At 28.7% G+C, this 20,415-nt stretch overlaps 3 long non-coding RNA genes and 1 pseudogene across 8 annotated transcripts in view; 3 read left to right on the forward strand and 1 right to left on the reverse strand.

Annotated features, from left to right (window-relative positions):
- LOC124429692 overlaps window positions 1-16,462 on the reverse strand; it is a 42,677-nt gene extending 26,215 nt beyond the window's left edge. For 3 of the 5 annotated variants that reach the window (XR_006943519.1, XR_006943515.1, XR_006943518.1), the window contains exons 1-3: window positions 16,243-16,462; window positions 15,627-16,012; window positions 15,378-15,533 (exon numbers count right to left, since the gene is read on the reverse strand). This is a non-coding gene — a long non-coding RNA (uncharacterized LOC124429692). Of the gene's footprint in view, window positions 1-12,349; window positions 12,501-15,377; window positions 15,534-15,626; window positions 16,013-16,242 lie in introns of all 5 variants that reach the window. The other 2 variants (XR_006943517.1, XR_006943516.1) reach the window with 2 other exon arrangements.
- Window positions 45-10,011, forward strand: LOC124429690 (annotated as a pseudogene).
- On the forward strand, window positions 16,242-17,788 carry LOC124429693. Of its 2 annotated transcripts, none has more exons than XR_006943520.1 (4): window positions 16,242-16,311; window positions 16,411-16,664; window positions 16,766-17,670; window positions 17,749-17,788. It is a non-coding gene; the product is annotated as an uncharacterized LOC124429693 (long non-coding RNA). The 2 variants fall into 2 exon arrangements; XR_006943521.1 differs by lacking the exon at window positions 17,749-17,788 and having other exon boundaries at window positions 16,766-17,061; window positions 17,400-17,695.
- Window positions 17,789-17,819: 31 nt separating this feature from the next.
- On the forward strand, window positions 17,820-18,716 carry LOC124429696. The gene is made up of 3 exons (XR_006943523.1): window positions 17,820-17,858; window positions 17,989-18,161; window positions 18,235-18,716. It is a non-coding gene; the product is annotated as an uncharacterized LOC124429696 (long non-coding RNA).
- Window positions 18,717-20,415: the final 1,699 nt, after the last annotated feature.

Here is a 20,415-nt window from a genome sequence, read left to right on the forward strand (position 1 = left end):
GGCACAGAATTTTTTTATTTTGACCAATCCCCCTTTTTTCTATCATGAGTAAAATCAGGAAATATAATAAAATATTAAACAGAATTGTTAATATCAACGAAGATAATTCTGAGGATACTTCCGAAAAAGATCAGTATGAATTAGACTAAAGCGAAGATGAGAGTGAAAGTTTTAAATATATTGAAAGTGGAGAGATAGAAGGATCTTCGGATAGTGAAGAGGAAAACTTCTTGAAAGTGTGTCGTAACAAGAAGAGGATGCGTATTCTTTCTAGTTTTTACTCCGAGGATGAGAGAATGAGCATTCCAAGCACATCTCAAAATGTAATGAGTAATATTGAAATTATAGTTGACGAAACACAATGGATAAAACTGAAAGCAGGCGGATCTGAGAGTAGAACGCCCGTTCGTATGATATTCAAGGATATCGCAGGGCCTATTGGCTATGCCAAGAAAAATATTATGTTGGGTTGTGTAACTAGTGCTTTCGAATTAATAATTGACAGACACATAAAGGAATACATAAAAGATGACTTTGTTTTCCTCACATTTATATGTCAGAAAACTGCACGCTTACCGTGTATAGAAGTAAACCTAAGGTAAAAGTCCTTCTTCTAAGCACCAAATATACAAATGTACAAATAGAAAACAATTATAAAAATAGATAAACAATTATAGAAAATAATTAAAAATTTATGTGTTCCAGAAAACATTACTTTTTATAATAAAACAAAGTTTGGTGTGGACGTCGTTGACCAGATGGCATACAAATATAATGTGAAAGCAGAGAGATTCCGATGGCCCCTTCAAGTTTTTCAATATTTCAGATTTGGTAGCGATAAACGCATGGATATTATACAAAGTGTGCATCGGATCGAAAATATCCAAAAAAGAATTCATACTTTATTTAGCCAAGGAATTCCATGAAAAGACAAGGGAACATTTGCCAAAAAGCAGACGCTTCTTTTCTATCACCTTCAACGTTAGAAGTGTGAAAAAGTTGCCAAGTGGGCTACTGCAAAAAAATAGAAGCAATAATTGTTGTATATATTGCAAAAAGATCGTATGCGGAAAATGCACACATAATATTCAGCATATTTGTAAAAAATATGCTTAATACATATTATTACTCTATACCGTTAATATTATTGTTATCATTTCCGTGATAATTAAAAAAAAGGCTTATTAATAACTTATTTAAACGTAAAGCCTAATATTGTTCAATTCAGACTTAAATTGAATACATCAATTTTTTAAAGAAAATGAGTATTATCGTTTACCTGTCAAATGGACGGGTGCTCGTAGAGGTAGATATATAAGAAACGTTTAGTATTAAGGAACATCCGAATACTATCTTACAGGATCATTACAATAATGAAATTCCAATAAATGTAAAATATGAAATTCCAATTAATGGTTCCAAAAAGTCTGACTCAAAGAGAAGTCCAACATGGAGAATGGTAATTGACTACAGAGGGCTAAACGAAAAAACCATTGGCGATCTTCTGCCAAGCATCATAGAGATATTAGATCAGCTAGGCTATGCAAAATAATTTTCAATTTTCGACTTAAAATCGGGTTTTCATTAAATCGAAATGTATCTGGACAACACATAACAGCATTCAACAATCACAAGACAGCATTCTCGAAGTTGCATGGCCACTTCGAATTTGCGCGAATGTCACTCGGCTTCAAGAATGTTCCGAACACATTTTAGCGTCTTATAGAACTCGTTTTGACAGGATTCCAAGGCGAGGAAATGTTCGTTTATCTGGACAATATAGTATTATATGCAAAATCACTTCAAGAACATGTGATAAAATTTAACAAATTAACCCTCTATGAACCCGCGTAACTTTCAAGTAACATTTTAATTTATCGAGATTTTACCAAATAATTATAACTTTTTTCATGAGATGGCGCATAAATCTTAATTCTATAACGTTGTTAAGACAACCAATATAATATTTATGACCGTTGCTAGGCTCATCAACCTGAAATAACAAAGTAAATGCTGTGCAAACTGTCCGCAGTAAATATAAGCGAAACCATTTGATCGAATTAATATTATTTGTGCTTCTGTCAGTGATTACGAAACTAAAAATAGTGCACATAATAGCTCTGGGTTCGTATATCAATAACAACCTATTTGTTTGCATTTCAATTTTCAATTTGTTATTGTTTCCTTGTGATACAGTTTTATAACTTTGAGATCATAGTGGGCTATTATGGCAGATTTCGGTACATTTAGAATAAAGCTTGTGCTTTATCCTGTTTTCAGATTTATACATTATACAGCCAAAATATGAATACAAAATCACATAGAAATAACAGAGGATTTATAATTAGACGCAGTAGCGGTAATAGGTCCGATGATTCCTTATTAGATTCCGAGTCCGATGAGGATGTATTAGTATTTCCCCGACGACGAATAAATGTTATTGATAGTGGTGAAGAATTTAGTACTCAATCCTCGTCAAATGAGGAAGATGCAGGATCACAAAAAATTTGTTTGGCAACCATTATGTCAGACGAATAATAATAGTTGTTATCGCTCTTGGAAAGGAGATTGCCCTAACGTCGGTGAAGCACCCCATTCTCCTATAACCTATTCTCCACAACTATTTGACAAGGAAATCATAAGCAATATAGTTGACTATACCAACATGTATGCACTGCAATGTGATCTAGCAAAACCCATTGCTGTTTCAGGGAATGAAATCGAACAATACTTTGGCTGCTGTTTTTTTATGTCCATTTACGGATTATCAAGAACTGAAATGTATTGGCATTCAAAGACAAGAATGTCTGCTGTTACCGATACTATGAGTCGTACGCGATGAAGAGAAATAAAATCAAAAATACATTTTAGTAGAAATTTACAAGCCAATGCAACAAACAATGCAGAAGTGACCGATAGTTTACAAAAAATAAGATCCAATCTGGATAAATTGGTGAAAAATCTTAATCGCAATGTCTGAACTAATCGAAATGAGATATCTTGCGAGACGGTAGGTAATGGATCAAATAACTCTCCTATTCCGAAAGGAAATGATTCAGATACTAATTCAGAGATATCAGATTATAATTCGAGATTACGTGTTTCACATTGTGTACGAAAGGAGTCTACATCTGCTACGAACAACATTAAATTCCTTGACATACCTTCTACTGCGCCTGAGTCACCGATCATCACGATAAATAATAATTAAGGTTTAATAAATTAATTTCATTAAATATACGGCTTTAATGAACGCAATATTTATTATCGCGCATCCACCTCGCAAATCTTACGGGATCTTTTAAAAGAGCGCATGATCTCCCCTTAATATGCCGGAATGCGACCAGCGTTATTTTGATGACAGTCTTCAACGGCATCCTAGCCTAGTGCTACCGCCCTTATTCATCGCGACCAGTGAGTCTATAACTCTGACGACAAGGAAAAGACAGGGGAAATTCTCGGTGCAAGTTGACTATCATCGCTAGTTCAGTGCAAAACGCATATCTGGAAACGCTCTTATAGTTGCGCACTCACTATGCAACATAATTTTGATCCTTCGAGGCAGATTCTGGTGACACTGTGAGCAATCCAAGGAGAAGCTAAATCACCACATAAAAGAACAAAGCAGTGCCATCATGAGGCCGTATATACCTTATAACGAAACACCAGACGAACAACAAGCCGTTGCAACAAAGTCGCAACAAAGAGACTTGTAGCTTCCGAAATCATCAACCTTATTTTTTGTCGTCTGCAATCCTATAATGATAGCCCTACATCTTCTAAATAAGGTTGTTTATTTTTGAGCTTATTACTCCTTTCTTATCCTCTTCCACAATGGAATTTGAAGAGGCATTAAAGTTACATCGCCCAACCGCCAATCGTCAACGTCCATAGGAACGGTAAAAATAACGAATAAGCATTGGTCTTTTAATATCTACTGCTTGCAGTATTATGAACTATTGTTAATATTTAATTTGGCGATGGGCCCACACAAGTCGTGGGACAAATCGTTCATTCATCTGGTTTTGTGCATACACGAGTGGTACAATCATAACCATGTTTTGTTGTTTTTGCTTATAGAAACACTAAATGAGCCGTTTATTTTGAAAGTGGCGTAACACCATTTGTCAATTTTTTCCGATTATCATGTTTACATGTATAACCTCATGTTATTTATCAGTAAAGCATTTCAGGTTGCTTATATTCCGAGCAAATACGATAATTCATGACACATAACTTCTCAGAGTTAATTCAGTAATTGAACCGTGTAGTTTGAAAGTGGCCTAACTCCATTTATACTTAAATCAAGATATTTACTATTGATAATGTCTGAAGGCAGTGGTGAAGGTAATTTTAATTAATTAGTATTTAACAAGTTAACCTCAGTTTTTGGACAATTGCGTTAGTTGAATAACCAATACGTTTAATTAATATAAAACTTAAAATTTAATACTAAATTTTAGAAATTATTTCACCCATGGGAAAGAACAGAACAAGACCATTTAGTTCGGATAGTGAAGAAGAAATAGTAACTAATGATTTAAAAAAAAATCGAAAAAGAAACAGAATTATAGAAGAATATACGTCTTCAGGGGATGAAGATACGAATAACAATGGAGAAAAGAATGATGAATCATATATCCAAAAAGTGCGAAAGATTAAACGGAATTCAGGAAAAAGATATTGTACTCAAACCGGAAATATTGTACCTGTAAAAATTTTCCAAAACAAAGATTGCCGTTGTCGGAATGCTTTCACAAAAAATTACGATGAAAAAGAAAGAAAGAATATTTTTTAGAAATTTTGGGGTTTAGGAGATGTTAATAAACAAAATATATTGTTTTACGAAGCTGTCGAGCGCAAAATTGTGAAACGAAGACATCCAACAAACGGAAAAGATTCGCCAAGAAATTGGAGTTTTAGGTATTTGTTAAATTCTAAAAACGGAAAAGTTCCCGTCTGTAAAAAATTCTTTTTGGATACTTTTAAAGTAAGTGAAGGGCGCTTAAAACGAGTATTAAACTCTGCAAATGTAGGCAATGATTTACGTGGGATGATGATTGGATCATCAAGAAAATTATCTGAGGAAGGGAAAAAGCTCGTTCAAAATCATATTAAAACTTCTCCTAAATTTGAATTCCATTATACCAGATCTCATAATCCTAATAGATGATATCTACATCCTGATCTAATTCTTAGGAAAATGTTTAATTTATACAAGCTTCATTGCGATGATAATAAAATAAAAGCCGTTAATGGGTGGACTTACAGAAAAATATTTAAAAAAAATTTTGATTTACATTTCCACCAACCGCGCAAAGATACATGTCAAAAATGCGACTTATTAATCATCAAAATTAAAGCATCGAATGATGATGAAGAAAAGAATACAGTAGAACGTGTTTTTGTGTGGTAAATAGGGACCGCAAAAAAGAAATCGTACAAAAAAATATTTAGAAATTTTATAAATTCTTACGTATAATAAACAACTTTGTACAATATACTACCTAAAATATTTTTTATGCGGTGGACAGGGACCGCATAAAAACAGTCGGACTTAGAAACTACATCAATGATTTATGAAATAGATGAGAGAATGCTTTCAATTAAATGAAATAATTAAATTAGACCTGAAGAAATTGTAAAAATATTTAATTCTTCATTGTACATATATATGGAGAAGTTTTCCAATTATATATTAAATAGTTTAGTGCTACTCGTCGTAATCCAAAACGCTCATCTTCTTGTAATGAATTGGTTCAAAATCATTTTCGTCGCTTGAAGATAGGATTTCAATTAATTTGTTTTTTGGTACCATAAACTCAGTGATCAGTTTTTGTGACGACGGAAAAAAAATCGCACAAAAATAAAATCGCATAAAAAAGGACCGCACAAAACCAGGTTTTACTGTAAACTTACAGAAGAACACGATTTCCATTTAAGACTAGCAGAATCAGCTAGAAATTCACTAAAACAAGATCTGGACAAGTATCACGTAATTCAGATTAATATTTCGCTTTCCCGTTCGACTTGCAAAAAGCATTACCGTATACCAAGTTGATTATCTCAGTAGCATATTACAAACGCAATATGTATGTTCTAAATTTGGGTATTCACAATTTTCATAACGATAATGTTTACATGTACGTTTGGGATGAAACTATTGCATCCAGAGAAATTGTTTCATGCATCCTAAAACATGATAAAAATTTAAGAAGTGAAAGACACATTATAGCTTACAGTGACACGTGCCCGGGCAAAATAGAAACATTAAAGTAGCTTTAATGTGGTTGTTCAAACTTGGGAAAATAATGTGGAAATCATAGATCACAAATTTTTAATATCAGGACATTCAATTTTATCAAATGATAGAGATTTTGGCGTGGTAGAAATGTCATTAAAAAAAAATAATTTACTGTTCGTTCCCCAAGATTATTACAAGATTATTAAAAAGTGTCGGAAAGGTAATAACTTTATTGTAAATGAAATGAGACAAGAAGATTTTGTAGGAACACAATTATTAGAAGACGCAATTTTTAAAAGGGTAAAGAATTCTGATGGAGAATCAATAAACTGGTTAAAAATATGTCGGATCCGTTTTGTCAGAAATAAACCGTATAAAATTTTCTATAAGACATCCATGAATGAAAATGAAAATTTTTAAGTCCTGAATTTATCACCACGTTGGGGTAGACCAAGAAAGTTCGAAAATATTGTATTGACACCACTGTATAAAAATATCAGACAAATTACAACAGCAAAATTCAAGCACATAATTGACCTATTACGATATATAGCACCGGAACATCATGATTTCTTCAAATCCCTTTCACATAAACAATATATAGATGAGTAGTAAATTATTTTGTAATAAATTTATGTCTGTAATTTTGTACGTTAAGTAGTTAAAAAATGTTTCGAATCGCATAAATTATGTTTTCGAAGAGTTTTAAAGATATGTAAAATAAATTGAGTATTATTTTTATCAATTTGAATCATCTTAAATTATGTTGAATGGACTTGGGCACCTTCAAATTTTAAAATGAATCTGGTTGTTAATTTTGAAAGTGGCCTAACTCTATTCTTGATAAGAAAACGCATATTATTCACTTAATAATTACCACTATTTTAATAGGAACTATAAATTTAACACTCTTAGATACACTTAAGCAGTATGACTCATTAGTATCCTATACGTATATTTTTAAATTCATTGAAACGCAAACCCTTAAATATCTCGATTTGAAAATAAATGGACTTAGGCCACTTTCAAAATAAACGGCTCAATTATATAAATACCTATGTTACTTATAATTTTGTATTTTGTATTTTAATAATATTGTAAGTACTTTCATATTAAAAATGTAAATATACTTATTACATTAGAGCAATGATTATTTTATTCAGCACAGTTCCTATTTAAGACTTAGAACAACATTTATACAGAAACCACGTGTACTGTGCATATTTCCGGCGAGAGTTTCTGTTCAGTGACGGTACTTCGGCGGACGGGGCTGCCGTAGCGAAAGAGTTAACTTTCATTAATTTAATCTTTCATCTTTAAATTTTTTACAAAGAAGATTTTTGATTGTTTCATGCATCTCATTTGACGCTGTCGAAGTCCACAAAATAGGATTATAGAACATATCAGTTTTGCACCATTATCGTCTACAAACATGCAAATATTATCTTTCATTTCGAAGTCATTTTAACTCTATAACCTACAATATCGTACAAGATAACTCCAACAATGTAAGAGTGCACAAAATGTAAAATTGCATTACATGTACTAATATACTTCGAAAGATACCACACGATGCAAGATTATTAAATTTTTGTAAATTTTAACAAGACGTTCATAGTTTAAAATATGTGTTTATTTAGAAATTGTTATAAAAACTTGTATTAATTTATTATTCACTTCAAGATAATAAATATTTCTAGTTCAATAATCAATTGGTAGTAATTATTTATCAAACATCTTGCAAAATAAAATTAGTTGTATCTTACACATACTTTTATATATCAAGAGACATGTACAATTTGCATAACTTCGAACGCTCAATCTAATCTTGAAAAAGCTCGATGTGTGACTGATCTTGTTGTTGTTTATGCCAATATGCTATTGAAACTTAAATCGTAAGTCAATAAAATTTGGTTGCGATAACTTAGGCTTAACCTATTTTGTAAAATATTTCTACATCCAAATTTACTCTCTAAATATTCAAAACTACTTTTTGTATGTTGAATCATCTACAGCATTCTATGGTTCCATATAAAGGACAAATTTCCTCAATGATTTACCACGGATTTTTGCCTTTCCGGAAATAGAAAAAGCAAATTTGACGAAAATATCCTTTATTTTCTAACATATTTAATATTTGACAAAAAAAATTATGGTTAACTGATCACAAAACAAAATTTTATTAAAGTAATACCAAAAGTGTCACTTTTATAGAGCGAAAAATAATATTTGCATATGCATAGTTGATAAAGGTTTTAAAAGTTATTTTCCGTCAATATTTCGAGAAAAAAGAATGGATAAATTTATATATTTATATATTACAAAGAAAATTTTCTATGGCTATTTTTTACATTGTTGATGTCCATAGAATGGAAACTAATATATTGAATAGTATATTATATAATACATTATTGATGTATAAATACATGTATGTAACTCAAACAAAACTGAGTGGTGGAACTGCGTTCCGTACTGAAATAACGGAGCGGAGACGGAACGGAAATAGAACTAAGATTGAACTGAAATATGTTAATCGATCTTTAAAAGCCAAACATGAGAAATACGATTGAGAACAATGATTTAATTTTAACAGATGCACTTCCATACCATCTTCCGATGCAAAATATTAATCGTATTGTTATTCTCTACTGTCCTTGTTTAAATACATTTCAAAAAAGCCTGATGTAATATTTAAAAAAAAAAATAAGAGTAAGAAGTGTTCTGACATAATCGCAAATAGTAAAATAGTAAATGTTAGTATTACAGATAATGATTGTCTAAATGTTTTTAACACTAACCGTACAACAGTTTCTCAAATGACCGGTTTTGGATTTTGAATACAAATTCTGCATTCACTGTTATTTTTTTCTCTATTTGATTTATAATTATAATTCCTATATTAATGTAATTATGATTTCTATAATATCCATTTAATAATTTTATCAATATTTACGCTTGATTTTATTTTCTTTATTCTGAGAAAAATATGTACCTTGTCATATCAACCGTAACCAATTAAATGACAATTTGTAAAAACCACAATAAAGTAGGCATACGAGATTTGATCTAACCAAAATCATTCAAATTATCCTCGAATATTATTATCGTACATATTGTTACATCAAAAAACAGTCTAATTTTGAGAGTTCCAAACAGAGCATCACAGTGTCAAAATAGTAAGTAAAAAGAAAGTAAACATAACTTAATAGTTAGTTTACATTTTACTTTACTGTATTGTTCTAATATTTACTCTTAAACATGACAAGACGTTCAGTAAAGAAGATACCAGTGAAGGAGATAAACGATATAAATGAGGGGTGTTTAGAAGACGATGAAGATAAATTTTCTAAAATTAAAGATGACCAAATTATAATTGGATATAATTTATTCGAAACTGATAATAAACGCTTAAATAATGAGGATGAAGAAAGGAACATTTTGAACAAACAGGAGATAAAAGGGAAGAGGATTTCCGTCAAGTTCTGAAAACAAGAATAAAGGAAATGACCAGGACATTGAAGTTGCTATTGATGGAACTGTATGGGAAGAAATACAAAAAGGGTTCAAGATTTGGATGGCCATTACCAAATCCAACGATATACACAAAAAAAAAAAACATTATAAAAGGTCAAATAAGAACTATATTTGCCTTGATAATTATTATTGAACTCATGCGAAAATGCACAGAACTAGAAGCAAATCGAGTGTTAGGAATTACATGGAATCTACCTCCAGCAAAATTAGATACATTTCTTGTTATTTTGTAAACATGTAGAGTATACGAAGAAAAAAATTTGAACATTTCATATTTGTGGAATAAGAAATGGGAGACTACATTTTTTTTCAAGCACGACAACCAAGAATTGTTTTATACAAATTTTTTAATTTATTCGATGAAAAAAGTATTCGAAACCAACGCCTACAAACTGATAAATATTCTTTGATTTCTAAAGTATGGAATAAATTTATTGAAAATAGCTAAAATTGTTAGAACCTGGCCATGAATCTTACCGTTAATAAACAACTGTTTCCAACTAAAATTAGGTGCAGATTCATACAATATATGAAGGATATATTTTATAATCCTACCTATAAGATATGGACTAACTAATTCGTATCACTTATTCTGGTTACAACTGAAGGTGTTACAATTTAAATAGTACAATACTTTCCTGTTTCCCTAACTTGATCAAGGCTTTACTTGTTACTCTTTGTTTTGTACAACGGGAATCTGCTTGCAGTATGAAAAATATACGTGAGAAAAATGCTTAGTAGAGCAATCATTAATTTGTAAAAACTGTGGTATTCAAAAAGAAAAGAATTTTATTACAATGCTGTTTTTATATTTACTGTTTTTTTTTACACAGATTGAATTTTTATACATGAGAATGAAAGTATGTTTATATTTGTTATATCTTAATGTATCATCTATCTGTAAATTCAGTCTACATAGCAATCATAATAACATCTTCAGAGAGGGATAACGCGTAATATGTACTAAATATAGACCACAATGAAATATATTTTCATGACTTTAAATCACTCACGTGAATATTTAATTACAAATTCTGTTGACGTCTCAAATTTGATTGGTGAAATCAGATTAACTTAATACTATTGAAAATTTTGTAAACTTAGTAAATGTTCTTGAATATTTAAGAAAAGTCAAAAGCCTGATATAGTAGAATGTCATTAAGAAAGTAAAATACATTCAAAGATATAAAGAAATTAATGAAGGAGAACAGATGACAATGAAGATTATGCAATAATTGTAAAAGAAAAATGCGGTTCTTTGGAAGGAGCCAATAAATAGTGGGGAGCCGAACAAGAGAAATGCTGCAAGTTCAATAGTAAAGAGGAAGATTCTATTAAATACTGGATGAATGAGTGCGAAATGGTGAATAGATTGGAGTTACAGGTAACAGAAGTTCTCAGTGCTGAAGGGATAAAGTGGTTAAAAGGAATAATTAAGAAAGAGAGGGATATTAAAAAAAGTAGATATAGAAGAAAGCGGACAAATGTGTGCTAAGTTACGAAAAGATGTGCAGGGTGCAGTAAAGAATGAGAAAGCCAAAACACTTGATCTTAATGTGGAGGTGATATAATATATTTTAACGAAGTAGTACAGATGTAAGTTAGTCGGAGTATTAACATGATAATGGAAATGATAATATGATGTTTGAATTAATCAGTTCAATTTAATTTAATAATTTAATTTAATTTAATTTAATATAATGCTTATTAAGTGCTATATGTGGTTATATATTATATATATTATTATATAATATATTATATTATGTTACATTATATAGTAAAGATTATAAACTGATAATGATAAGAAGCAATATAAAGATTATATCAAATGAAATTCCACTTATATTGGGTTGATAACTAAGTGATTGCGGATTTTATCGATAGATGGACTTTACACTTTCCGCAATCACTTAGTTGCCAACCCAACATATTCATATTCCATATTGATATCCTAATAAAACTAATATATATAGAATATCATTAATGGAAAGTTATTCATGAAAATAATAAAAAAAGTATTTATTATGAAATCTATGGTAAAAGTGTTAAATTTGAAAGAAAAACATAGTGCAACATATAAATTTATTTAAATATAAAAGAAATGTTGAAGAACGAGGTAATCCATGTGAAAGAAAAAATGAGTATCAACCATCAAATTAAGGAACAATGAATTTTACAAAGGTTTAATGCAAGTAATAGTTGCTAGTAATATACCGTGAAGTTATTTAAATGCACGAAAAAATTTTCTTGCATAATATATAGATCATTCGCTTCGAACGAATCCATATTAAAAATTACTTAGATGATTGCTATAATTTGAGTATTCAGATATAGGAGATATAGGAGAATATTACATATGAATTTCTGTAAACGAAACGACCAATGCAGCAGAACAATAAATTGCAAATTTAATAGTAGAATAACTTTGTGAGAAAGAAACGACAAAACTCCACTTATTGTGTTCTAACTTAAAATAATGGGAGAAATAAATTATGAAAATATATCTCACTTTGTAAATTTAACTTTAAGAATTTTCTTATCACATGGTAGTGAAGAAAAAGTTCTACTTACAACCAATGCGGCACACCATATATAGCCAAAACAGGGAAGAAATTGAAATTATTTTATGCTAACATGATACATGTTACATAGGTATGCATAGTCTACACAGTATAGATGAGTAAGGACGACTCTGTTTTCCACTCATTAGTACATTAATATTCTGGAAAGTTAATAATTTTTGTAATAAGACATACACTCTTAGTATTTTTAATACAATTAATACAGTTTAAATCCGAATTCAATTTATAATAATAGGATCATAAAGTCAATCTACATTCGACATCAAATTGTCTTACAATCGAATCCAAACATCGAATCGAAGGTAAAGAGGCTCACGAATATTGTGCGTACTACAAGCAAATAAAAATAACTTTGTTAAAATAGCATCATGTGCATATAATAACTTTATACGAACTTCTCAAAAAATCTGTTGATCAAACAGTGAAGTGAACATCGTACTTTTTCTTTTATTAATTATCGGATTTTTCGGAAAGTTCGTGTCGTCTTTTGGGAGGCAAGAATTTTCCGGACGACCCAATATATTAAATAGTTGTTACTGTTAAACAATTGTTACAATTTGACAGCAATCGTTTCAGTCTTTCGATCTGCTTCCCCTTCGTTTTAATATCAATCTATTGATAGATTGCTGGAGAAAGTAAATACTTCAAGGGAGAAACACAAGTAGAGAACTGTCGTTTTCCATTCAACAGTTAATTTGGAGGTGGGCTACATTCTTAATCAGTGACGTCACCAATAAAAGGAAAAGCATTTTGAGAAACATCGAAACTTTGAACAGGAGTTCTAAGAAAGTTACATTTTTGAAGTATCATTCTTACAGATAGAATAAAAGCAAACACTAGGGCCATCAAATATATCTATCCGAAGAAGAGTAAACGATGAAATGCAAAAGAAGGTAGGAGTAGCATACATGGTGCGAAAATTTTATAATGTTAGCAAACAAATTTTGCAAGTTTTAGAACAAAGAGTGCTAAAATTCAAATAAAAAGCCATATACTTCACAGATTGTATTGATCAGCTACATTTATATTTGAAATGCTTTAGTGCAAAATATCGATCGATAGAAGATTTGATAAAAATTAATTTTTCACTTTTGATTTTCAGCAAAATAAGCAAAATTGCAACGCGACTAAAGTTCCTGTAAATTGTGATGAAATAAAATTATCTTATGTATAATAATAATTGAGATAAAAAAACAAGTAAAAATAAAAATTCAAATGACTGCTATGAAAGGGTCATTACAAAATAACCAATATTCGAAAAGATTATAACATTCATAAGATTTTTACAAATTACTAGATTATTGCATTCAATAAATAATGATACAGTTGACAATACAAATTGATTACATAAAATAAAAGTTATAATAAATTTGTTTATTCATAAATTCAAAAATTTAAACACATGGATATCACCATTAATAAATCATTAATGCAATTTAAGAGACTTATTCCATATAAACAATATAATCCAACCTACAAAGATTTGGCATAAAAATTTATAAATAATATGAATCAGCGTGAAATTATTGCTATCACTTTAAGATATATATAGGTAATGACAACATAAATTCTAATAATAGAGCATCTAAAAATTATTGAATTGTCACAATCAATTTTCAATAAATTATATCATATGTTGAAAAATAATATGCGTCTCTTAAACTGTTTTTAACAATAATTAAAAATAAAACACATGCATCTATGCGTTTTAATAAAACCAATATACCGAGATTTTGTCGGTACAAAATTAAAAACGGGAAAATATAACTGAAAAAAGAAAATAAATGAAACGTTTATGCCATTTATACAAAGTACAAAACAGCAGAAATTACTGATTGTAGTCAAGAATAAATTCAATTCAATCGTATTTTGAAACCAAAATATGTAACTGAATATAATAAAAACATGATTGAAATTAATCGCTAATTTCTTTTTGTATTATGAGATAATATATGAAAATATATAGAAAATTCTTTTTACATACATTCGACAAAGCACTCTTTAATAGATATATTCTGTACGAAACAATAAATAAAAAAAAAACAAAGTTATACTGAATATAGAATAAATATTGTAGAATTATTATTAAAAACTGCACAATTAGTGGATTACGAAAAACGATTCAGAATAACTTATCGAATAGCAATAAACATCACAAAAACTATAGATGCAACATTGCGCTCATTTTTCAAAAGAATATAAAAAAACAATAAAAAAAAAAAGACAAGAAAATAAAAAACAATTTAACAATATCAAAAAATAAATATAAGCATATAAAATTAGTGACAAATATAAGAAATGTATTGAAACAACATGCAAATACAAAAGATGCCAAATTGTGTTAGATGCACCATACTGCATTGAAAGATATCACACGATTATTAATTTTCTCTAAACGTTAGAAATTAAAAATAAGCATATCTTCACAAATTGAAACAGAATGTTACTAGTACTTCTAGACCAAAAATTATTTCATTTTACTGAATGAATTGTTCTCGATTATTGCATCTAAAGAAGATCTCGAAAGGCTTACTGATTGTGTTATGATGTTTGATTATATTATAACGATTAAATTCATGTGCAAAAACATATTTGTGCAAATTAATCAGATTTTATGGTTTTTATAATAATTAATATCATTAACATAAACATAATTGGCACACGCTCAAGTACGCATAGTCAAAAAGCTGTAGAAGCCAATGTGTGAGCGCCGTCGTCACCAATTGTGACAACCAATCGCACTTAAATCACACTGCAAAGAGTTGTTGCATGACGCGTATTAATTAAATGACTCATTAATAAAACAAGAAAATACTATCCTAAGCTAATGAAACTAGATTATGCCCAATAAAAAAACAATTAAAACTGTACCATTCAAGAGTAAATCCAAAAAGTTAATTATTAATGGCAATTCGTCAACAATTAATAGAAAAAATTACAACTAGTAACTCATGTCAAGTCGAATCTTTCATCCTCGACATAATATATACTAGAGGAACTTAAATTTGTTCACTTACTGCTTAAGATTCACAATAGCTCCGAAACACTTGCCCCGTTGTAGCTCGAAATTTATGTAAACTGTTCCGTAATAAGTCCAAAATGAAATAAATCGACGTAGATGGAAAATTAATTAGATTGAATTTGTAATACATTGACTTAATGACAATGCAAATCTGAAAAAGGATTAAACACAATTTTTATTAAATTTATCGTAATAAAAAGAAATGTAGTATTATATTAGCTATTAAATTTAAACATTTATTTACCAATATTCTTCTATAGAAGTGTAATAGGTCCTTGATCATCTTCTCTGATGCACTGACTCAAATGCGCAATAATTATTTAATAATTAAGAGGCAAACAATAAATTTAATTCGCGAATATCTATTGCTTGTTTTATATATACAGTATGTCTGATTGTAGAAAAAAAGAAAAATAAAATTCTATACGAACAAATATTGACTCTATGACTGATTTGCACCCAAACTATTCATACAGATATATTCCTAAAAGTTTTTTAACATCATAAAACGCAAACAAGTTTAAAGTAATCGAAAAACATTAACAACAAATCTACTTCACAATTCCTTCTTTATTTTATCGAAACAAAGATCGATTCATCTGTGGCTGTGCAAACAACTGCAATCATAATCTGAAAAAAAATAACAACAATATCATTGTACAATACAAAAAAATTGTTAAAAATATTAAGCCAAAAGATAAAAGATTACTCAAATTCTTATTAATAAAAAGTAATAATGAAATAAACAAAAATATTTTAAGGGTTTAGTACGGTGTACGATAATCCAACAAAACCAATTATGTAAGCGTAAGAGGGTAATAACTAAACCGATACGATAGATGCACGATGGCGACAGATACCGTTGCTTGTTTCCTCGTTCATATTTTGCCCATACCTGTCGCTAAGATCACACACACCTACTGCAAAAGGTAGTTAACGTTAAATTCAACTAATAGTTTAAGTATTGGTAATACCAAAGGTCAATTTATAATTTATTTCATTTTATAAAAATATCTATGACGTTGTAGTTAACCAATGCTTTGGCGCAATAATCGCAATTATGGTGATTTCGTTGCGAATGTAATGCGTTCTCCGGCAAAACTCGTAACTAATACGCTTCGGCGCCACCACCCGCACACGTGGGAAACTAACCAAACAAACTGAGAAACAACAAAGACGCCGAAAACAAAGTAAACGACTAAGATGCCAGGAATACAAAAGAAATCATTTATTCTTTCTTAGACTCTTCTCGAAGTCACAAAAAATGCCCAACGTGGCTAAGGTAAAATTATTATACATTAATATATTTTATTTTATAATTATAAATTATAGCATAAACAACTTATAATTGTAATATTTATTCACAATTAAAATTTTTTTTAGGTGAAAAATAAAGCAAATTTAAATCATTGTAAAACAGCTATTAAGAGAAGCAAAGAAAAAAATCTTCATGCAATAATGTTAAACCTATCTATAATTTTACATAGAGAACAATTCATTTGTAAATATTCCCTTTTAGCCACCTAAACAGAAAATATAAAATTCCCATAAATTAGCTGCTTATCAATATGGAAAATGAAATATCTATGACGACAATATGTATAAGAATCATATGGTTATAACGAATCGGATGAAATATGCCCCATGGGAAGAAAATCAGAAACAATGCAGAGAGCAAGGTACTTTAAATACAAAAAATAGTAGATTTTATAGTCTTAGTTGTATTAGAAATATTTCAAGTTTTATATGTCCAATTTATTTTAAATCTGTATATGAACATGCGCTATATGTTGATAATAAAAACATTACATTATGGCTATATTATATTGAAATAGTAATGCGCAATAAGTACATAAATTATGCCAGAAATTTATTAGATCGTGCAGTCACAGTTTTACCTAGAATAAATCAATTTTGATACAAATACACATATATGGAAGAAATGTTAGAAAATATTATTGGTAAGATTTGATATAAAATTAGAGATTATTTTTTATTATCTAACTTGATTTTATAGAGATTTATTATAGAAGCACGTCAAGTTTTTGAGCGATGGATGGAATGGGGACCTGACTAACAGGCATAGTAAACATATATTAAATTTGAATTACTATATAAAGAAATACAAAAAGCTAGGTAGAGATATATAATTGTATATGGAGATATATAGTTCTGTAAAAAATTTAGAACGCAAAGTTTATGAAGGTGTTATAAACTTTTTCGGAGATGAGAACTTAGATGAAAAGCTATTTCTAGCATTTGCAAGATTTGAAGAAGGACAGAAAGAAGTATTATTTTAAAATAACAATATATTTAGTATCTCTGTTATTATTATATTAAGTATAATTTTAATATTTCTTTGATAGCATGATATAGCAAAAATAATTTCTAAGTATGCTTTAGACAATATTTCAAAGAAAGAACAAAAGAAATATTTAATGCATATGTCATACACGAAAATAAATATGGTGATTTTGTAAGTAATTTATACTATAAAGATTAATATTTATTTAATACGAAATATGAATTAAAAAGTTTCAAGTATTAATATTAATTTGTATAAATTTATAAAAAAATAACACAAATTTCATAACATTTTTAAATAGGCATTGAAGATGTAATAATCAGTAAAAGAAAATATCAATATGAGCAAGAAGTCAAGGAAAATTCTTCCAACTATGATGCTTGGTTTGACTATCTGAGATTACTAAAATTTGAAGAAAATCATAATGTATTAAGAGCGTATGAACGAGCTATAGCAAATGTCCCATCTACTAAGGTAATGAATATTTACATTTTAACAATTCTGAAGTCAAATTAAAGTTCCTTTCCATTAAATAAATTTTTTATAGGAGCATGGAAACGATATATCTATCTGTACATAAATTATGCTTTGTATGAAGAAATTGACATGGTAGTTATAGGTAAATGTCGTCAAGTTTCAGATACAGTTTATCTTATATAAAATTATTGTTATATATAAAGAGTTTTATAGAGCTTTATAATACTTTATTATTGCATATAAATGTAAAGAAAGTATACTTTCTTCAAGTAGATTTGACGCGCGTCTCATAGCCCGCCCTTCCTTTGTCTTTCGTTATCTATAAATTCTTTTGTTACCTACAAATCGTGACGTTAAGATTTGGGGAGAGAACGGGCAGTAAGAAATAGATCGTAGACGAGAGTAATAATTAGTAAATAAAATTTAACAGAGTGAACAATAAACGTGAATTGTCGTTTTTTGTTCACAGGTAAGATTAATTAGCAGTTAAGTAGTGATTAATAAATAAAGATTCATTTCTTTGGTCACAGAGAAACATATTTTCGTATAACTTCACCCTAATTAAAGTTACTATAAAAATAAGATATTACATAAAGATAAAATTTTATATTATTTTTTTATTTTTTAGAATCTGTTTAGATCTTATTCTACATAAAGATTTCACATTTTCTAAGATATGGCTATGTTATGCATATTTCGAAATACAATAAAAAAATTTTATTGTAGCGAGAAAAACATTAGTATGCTATTATTATAATAATTTTTTTTTTTATTTATAAGTATTGAATTATTGTATTTTTAACTATTTAATTTCATTTATTTCTAAGTATGGTATTGGATGTGTATCCCAGAGACAAATTGTTCCGTGGTAACAATGGTTTAGTGGTACAATGTAGAAAATTTGACAGATGCAGGATTCTGTATGAAAAATTATTTGAATTTGCACTTCAAAACAGCACAATGTGAATGAAAGAAAACTACAGTTACATTTATCTTATGTTTTATTCTACTTATATTTATTTCATTGTTATAATGTCTATAAAGTTTCTAAAAGAATCAGAAACTTTATTAGGAGACTTTGACCGTACGAGAGCTATTTATGAATTAGCTGTGTCTTAGGCGAATTAAGTTATATTTTTATAAATTACTACTAAATGTAATTAAAGCTGTCTTTTTTCATTTATTTTTATTTTTTATCAAAAACATGTTTAATATTTGTATTATTTGTATTATTAGTTTGGATATGCCTGAACTTTTATGGAAGTCATATATAGATTTTGAAATATCTCAGGATGAAATAGAAAATACCAGACAACTATTTGAGAAATTATTAGAACGAAATGTTCATGTCAAAGTAAGCATGATTTCATGGTATGATTATATATATATATATATATATATATATATATATATATATATATATAAAACTTAATTTATAAATCTTCTTACATTATAATACACGCGTTTGGATAGCTTATGCTAAATTTGAATTAGTTAATTCTCCGTCGGAAGATGATGTTGATAATGTTAAATAGTAGAATAACATTAAATAGTTTTGGACGAATTTAAATTGAAAAGAAGTATTCTTAATTTATATTAAAACTAATCTGTATTAAATAGAAGATATTTGGCTTCGAGAAAAAGAATTCGACTTCGTATTCTCAGAAGGGGAATATCTAAGAACAAATCTTAACTTCTTGGCATTAGCGAAAGCGTGGATAAAGCAAAAAGTTTCTATTGAAACTGCTCAAAATGAAAATTAACAATTAGAATCGGACAATTAAAAATAATTTATATCTTTTTTATTATTATTATATTTATATTGTGTAAATAGGCAATATAAGTATTGTGGAGAATTTTATATTTATCTTGACTTATTTATGAAATGTAAAAAGTATAAAATTATGCTTTGATAGTTCTTTTTTTTTGTGTAAATACAATTTATATTTTATGAATAATAAACAATTTTCTATAATTTATATTTAAAATCTTTATATTTAAATTCCTGTATTATCACTTCCAATAACTTATATTTAAAAGTAGTAATACAGAGGTTTTACAATATATTATATTGTAAATATTACGAAATTTTACAATATATATATTATAAAATAGGGAATTTAATTAAAGATCGCATTATTTTATGCAAAGTATTCAGAGGCTATTAGAAAGGTAGTAATTTAAAATAGTTTTTTCCATTAAGAACTTACAACAAACTTTAACTATTATCACTCCGATTATTTAGTGCAAC

This window comes from Vespa crabro, chromosome 16, assembly GCF_910589235.1.
Source record: "Vespa crabro chromosome 16, iyVesCrab1.2, whole genome shotgun sequence".
Classification (NCBI taxonomy): domain Eukaryota; kingdom Metazoa; phylum Arthropoda; class Insecta; order Hymenoptera; family Vespidae; genus Vespa; species Vespa crabro.